Source organism: Oncorhynchus gorbuscha, linkage group LG08, assembly GCF_021184085.1.
Source record: "Oncorhynchus gorbuscha isolate QuinsamMale2020 ecotype Even-year linkage group LG08, OgorEven_v1.0, whole genome shotgun sequence".
NCBI lineage: Eukaryota > Metazoa > Chordata > Actinopteri > Salmoniformes > Salmonidae > Oncorhynchus > Oncorhynchus gorbuscha.
Genome location: NC_060180.1, coordinates 67,869,620 through 67,875,633, shown reverse-complemented (window position 1 = coordinate 67,875,633; position 6,014 = coordinate 67,869,620).

Here is a 6,014-nt window from a genome sequence, read left to right as displayed (position 1 = left end):
GGACAACAGTCACCCTCGAAGCAGCGTTATACCTATCGCTCCACAAAAGCCACGGCCCTTGCAGAGCAAGTGGAACAACTACTTCAAGGTCTCCGAGTGAGTGATGTCACCGATTGAAACGCTATTAGCATGCACCCCGCTAACTAGCTAGCCATTTCACACCGTTTACACACAGTTATGAACTTGAAAAGTTAATAATAAACCAATTAGGCACATTTGGGCAATCTTGATACAACATTTTGAACATAAATGCAATGCTTAATTGGATCAGTCTAAAATTTGCACATACACTGCTGCCATCTAGTGGCCAAAATCTAAATTGCGTCTGGGCTGGAATAATACATTCTCTTGCATTTCAACGATGATGATACCAAAAAAATTCAAAACGCATGTTTTTTGCTTTGTATTATCTTTTACCAGATCTAATGTGTTATATTCTCCTAAATTAATTTCACATTTCCACAAACTTCAAAGTGTTTCCTTTCAAATAGTATCAAGAATGTGCATATCCTTGATTCAGGTCCTGAGCTACAGGCAGTTAGATTTGGGTATGTCATTTTAGGTGAAAATTGGGAATAAAAGGGGCGGATCCTTAAGAGGTATTTAAATATACATTTTCTAAAACGCATATTCCCATCGAAATGCAATGATTATGTTCTTCTAGTGACAAAGAACACTGTCTATGTCACAACCTGATGCAACGGCAGAAATATGTCAGACATGTTACGCAGACTATGCAGGGTTACGCAGTATTTCCTTTTTCAAATATAAGAAACCGGTGCATAAATATAAGTAATATAATTTTAAAATCCCCTTCAAAATTTAAACTAGAGATATATAATTTTTGCATGGGCTGTGTCTCAATCCACCACATCCTCCAATGGCAGCCTTCCACATCTGTGGTGGAAGGTGGCCGAGCTACCTGTTTGTCAGACCATGAGACATCCCAAAAATGGGGTTTCTCACAAAAACGGCTGTAGCATCAGAACGGTTTGGTCTACAAACTAATTTGACCAATCCACAAATGACTCCTCTGGAGGCAACCCCTACTTGGAAGTGCAGATGAAGTTTTGTGCCTACACCACAAAAGGGGTTAAATATGTGACAAAACATATATATACAGTACCAGTCAAAATGTTGGACACACCTACTCATTCCAGGGTTCATCTTTATTTTTTTAAATTTCTACATTGTAGAATAATAGTGAAGACATCAAAACTATGAAATAACACATATGGAATCATGTAATGACCAAAAAAGTGTAAAACAAATCAAAATATATTTTAGATTTTAGATTCTTCAAAGTAGCCACCATTTGCCTTGATAACAGCTTTGCACACTTTTTGGCATTCTCTCAACTAGCTTCATTAGGTAGTCACCTGGAATGCATTTCAATTACCAGGTGTGCCTTGTTAAATGTTCATTTGTGGAGTTTCTTTCCTTCTCAATGTGTTTGAGCCAGTCAGTTGTGTTGTGACTAGGTAAGGGTGGTATACAGAAGATAGCCCTATTTGGTAAAATACCAAGTCCATATTATGGCAAGAACAGCTCAAATAAGCAAAGAGAAACAACAGTCCATCATTACTTTAAGACATGAAGGTCAGTCAATCTGGAACAATTCAGGAACTTTGAAAGTTTCTTCAAGTGCAGTCACAAAAACCATCAAGCGCTATGATGAAACTAGCTCTCATGAGGACCGCCACAGGAAAGGAAGACCCAGAGTTACCTCTGTTGCAGAGGATAGGTTCGTTAGAGTTAACTGCACCTCAGATTCCAGCCTAAATAAATGCTTAACAGAGTTCAAGTAATAGACACAACTCAACTTCAACTGTTCAGAGGAGACTGCATGAATCAGGCATTCGTGGTCGAATTGCTACAAAGAGACCACTACTAAAGGACACGAATAAGAAGAGACTTGCTTGGGCCAAGAAACACAAGCAATGTACATTAGACAGGTGGAAATCTGTCCCTTGGTCTGATGGGTCCAAATTTGAGATTTTTGTGTCTTTGTGAGACGCAGAGTAGGTGAACGGACAATCTTCGCATGTGTGGTTCCCACCGTGAAGCATGCAGGAGGAGGTGTGATGGTGATTTGCTGGTGACACTGTCTGTGATTTATTTAGAATTCAAGACACACTTAACCAGCATGGCTACCACAGCATTCTGCAGCGTTCGCCATCCCATCTAGTTTCCGCTTCGTGGTACTATCATTTGTTTTTCAACAGGACAATGACTCAAAACACACCTCCAGGCTGTGTAAGGGCTATTTGACCAAGAAGGAGAGTGATGGAGTGCTGCATCAAATGACCTGGAATCCACAATCACCCGACCTCAACCCAATTGAGATGGTTTTGAATGAGTTGGATCGCAGAGTGAAGGAAAAGTAGCCAACAAGTGCTCAGCATATTTGGGAACTCCTTCAAGACTGTTGGAAAAGCATTCCTTATGAAGCCGGTTGACAGAATGCAAAGAGTGTGCTAAGCTGTCATCAAGGCAAAGGGTGGCTACTTTGAAGAATATCAAATCTATTTGGATTTGTTAAACACTTTTTTGGTTAATACATGTTTCCATATGTGTTATTTCATAGTTTGATGTTTCACTATTATTCTACAATGTAGAACATAGTAAAAATAAAGAAAAACCCCTGAATGAGTAGGTGTGTCCAACATTTTGACTGGTACGCTATATCTATATATTTCCTGAGCTGTCTTAGATTTCCTAGATATAGGACAGACACTAGAACCTAGATATAGGACAGACACTACAAAACCTTATTCCTTATTATGCATTTTTTGACAGTCTTATTTTTTTCCATGTATGAATCTGTTTTACAAATGCATTTCTATAGGATTTGGTAGTAAAGTCCAAATTCAATATTTTATCAAATATTTTTTAAATATATATTTTTTACACTTAAAGGATCCTAAAATTCTAAATCAAATCAAATAGCTAAATGATCCATGGGATGACCATCTTAAAACAATTCCATACGTCAGTTTATAACCCCCCTAATGTCTTAGACTATAGAGAATGAATCATGGGTTTTTCAGTGGAGGTTGGCTGTTCATAAAGTACCTAAAATGCTTCGATACAACACAATGATCAATTTGTAAAGGATATGAATATGACCAAGTCTGGTGATCAGAGAATCATCATTCATAAGGCTTTGCATATTGCTGCCGTGCCCCAAAGCAAGGCAAGTTACCATGAGCTAATTCAGTAAATAAGCATTTAAAGAAATAAAATATTACAGTGCTATGCAGACATTGTTGTTGGGAAACGTTTTCTCTGTAGGCTACAGTACATGTGTCTCATGTGGTCCCACCAGGAAAACGAGGTCTCATGGGGACATTACAGCTGAAATAAATGAAAAGAGACAACATTTTGAAGAAGCTGAGTAATATTATGAGCAATTCAATCATTTCAAACTAATAAAGCAAAAATCATCATGATATGCTTGGAATGTCCCTCTAGTTATACTGTGAACAAGGTCAGATCTAAATATCTTTAGGCAGTGGTTCCAACTTGCCCAGTGGTGGAAAAAGTACAACTATTTGAGTAAAAGTCTAAATGTATTTTTTAAACTTAAAGTATCGAAGGTAAAAGTACAAATCATTTAAAATTCCTTATTAAGCAAACCAGATGGCGCCATTTTCTTGTATTTTTCTATTAACAGAAAGCCAGGGGCATACTCCAACACTCAAGACATCATTTACAAAGCATGTGTGTTTAGTGAGTCTGCCAGATCAGAGGCAGTAGGGATGACCAGGGATGTTCTCTTGATAAGCCGTGAATTTGACCCTTTTCCTGTCCTGTTAAGCATTCAAAATGTTTTGAGGACTATTGGGTGTCAGGGAAAATGCATGGAGTAAAAAGTAAATTATTTTCTTTAGGAATGTAGTGAAGTAAAAGTTGTCAAAAATATAAATAGTACAGATACCCCAAAAACCTACTTAAGTATTACTTTAAATTATTTTTAATTAAGTACTTTATACCACTGAACATGCCAGATCCTAATGAAAAATATTTATCTAGGGATTCACACCAATCTATAATTCTATTGAACTTACTGAATATTTTAAGATTTGTATACATTGGTGTGCAGAATCAGAACCTGTTGAAAACAAAGACACACAGGGTTCGATGGAGAGGAATTGTTGCCAGTCCCTTCAATAGTGTTAATCACCCATCCATTGAGCGGAACAGATTGTAAGCGGTGGAGTTTATTACAAATGTTTTTTTTTACCCTTGTTTTACCAGGTAAATTGACTGAGAACACATTCTCATTTACAGCAACGACCCGGGGAATAGTTACAGGGGAGAGGAGGGGCATGTCAGCCAAGTGAGTAATAAAAATGCCGAATTCAAATGATGCCCCAACAAATAACAATCAGGTTTAAAATACATTGAGACATTTTGAAATTCATACAAAATGTAGTCTGTTAATGCCTTTCAATTAAGACAAGTTGTTTAAAAGCTACTAAACTCTACTACTACTACTAAAAGAAATGTCCCTTTTTCAGGACCCAGTCTTTCAAAGATAATTTGTAAAAATCAAAATAACTTCACAGATCTTCATTGTAAAGGATTTAAACACTTTCCCATGCTTGTTCAATGAACCATAAACAATTAATGAACATGTACCTGTGGAATGGTCATTAAGACACTAACAGCTTACAGACGGTAGGAAATGAAGGTCACATTTATGAAAACTTAGGACACTAAAGAGGCCTTTCTACTGACTCTGAAAAACACCAAAAGAAAGATGCCCAGGGTCCCTGCTCATCTGTGTGAACATGCCTTAGGCATGCTGCAAGGAGGCATGAGGACTGCAGATGTGACCAGGGCAATAAATTGCAATGTCCGTACTATGAGACGCCTAAGACAGAGCTACAGTGAGACAGGACGGACAGCTGATCATCCTCGCAGTGGCAGACCACGTATAACAACAACTACACAGGATTGGTACATCCGAACATCACACCTGCAGGACAGGATGGCAACAACAACTGCCCGAGTTACACCAGGAACGCACAATCCCTCCATCAGTGCTCAGACTGTCCACAATCGGCTGAGAGAGGCTGGACTGAGGGCTTGTAGGCCTGTTGTAATGCAGGTCCTCACCAGACATCACTGGCACCAACGTCGCCTATGGGCACAAACCCACTGTTGCTGGATCAGACAGGACTGGCAAAAAGTGCTCTTCACTAATGAGTCGTGGTTTTGTCTCACCAGGGGTTTGGTCGGATTCCTGTTTACCGTCGAAGGAATGAGTGTTACACCGAGGCCTGTACTCTGGAGCGGGGTTGATTTGCAGGTGGAGGGTCTGTCATAGTCTGTGGCGGTGTGTCACAATATCATCGGACTGAGCTTGTTGTTATTGCAGGCAATCTCAACACTGTGCATTACAGGAAAGACATCCTCCTCTCTCATGTGGTACCCTTCCTGCAGGCTCATCCTGATATGACCCTCTAGCATGACAATGCCACCAGCCATATTGCTCGTTCTGTGCGTGATTTCCTGCAAGACAGGACTATCAGTGTTCTGCCATGGCCAGCTAAGAGCCTGGATCTCAATCCCATTGAGCACGTCTGGGACCTGTTGGATCGGAGGGTGAGGGCTAGAGCAATTCCCATCAGAAATGTCCGGGAACTTGCAGGTGCTTTGGTGGAAGAGTGGGGTAACATCTCACAGCAAGAACTGGCCAATCTGGTGCAGTCCACAAGGAGGAGATGCACTGCTGTACTTAATGCAGCTGGTGGCCACACCAGATACTGACTGTTACTTTTTATTTTGACCCCCCCCCTCCCTGTTCGTCACGTCTGTGGAACTTGTACAGTTTATGTCTCAGTTGTTGAATCTTATGTTCACACAAATATTTACACATGTTAAGTTTGCTGAAAATAAGCGCAGTTGGCAGTGAGGGGACGTTTCTTTCTTTTTTTGCTGAGTTTATATCGAGAGAGAGAGAGAGAGAGAGAGAGAGAGAGAGAGAGAGAGAGAGAGAGAGAGAG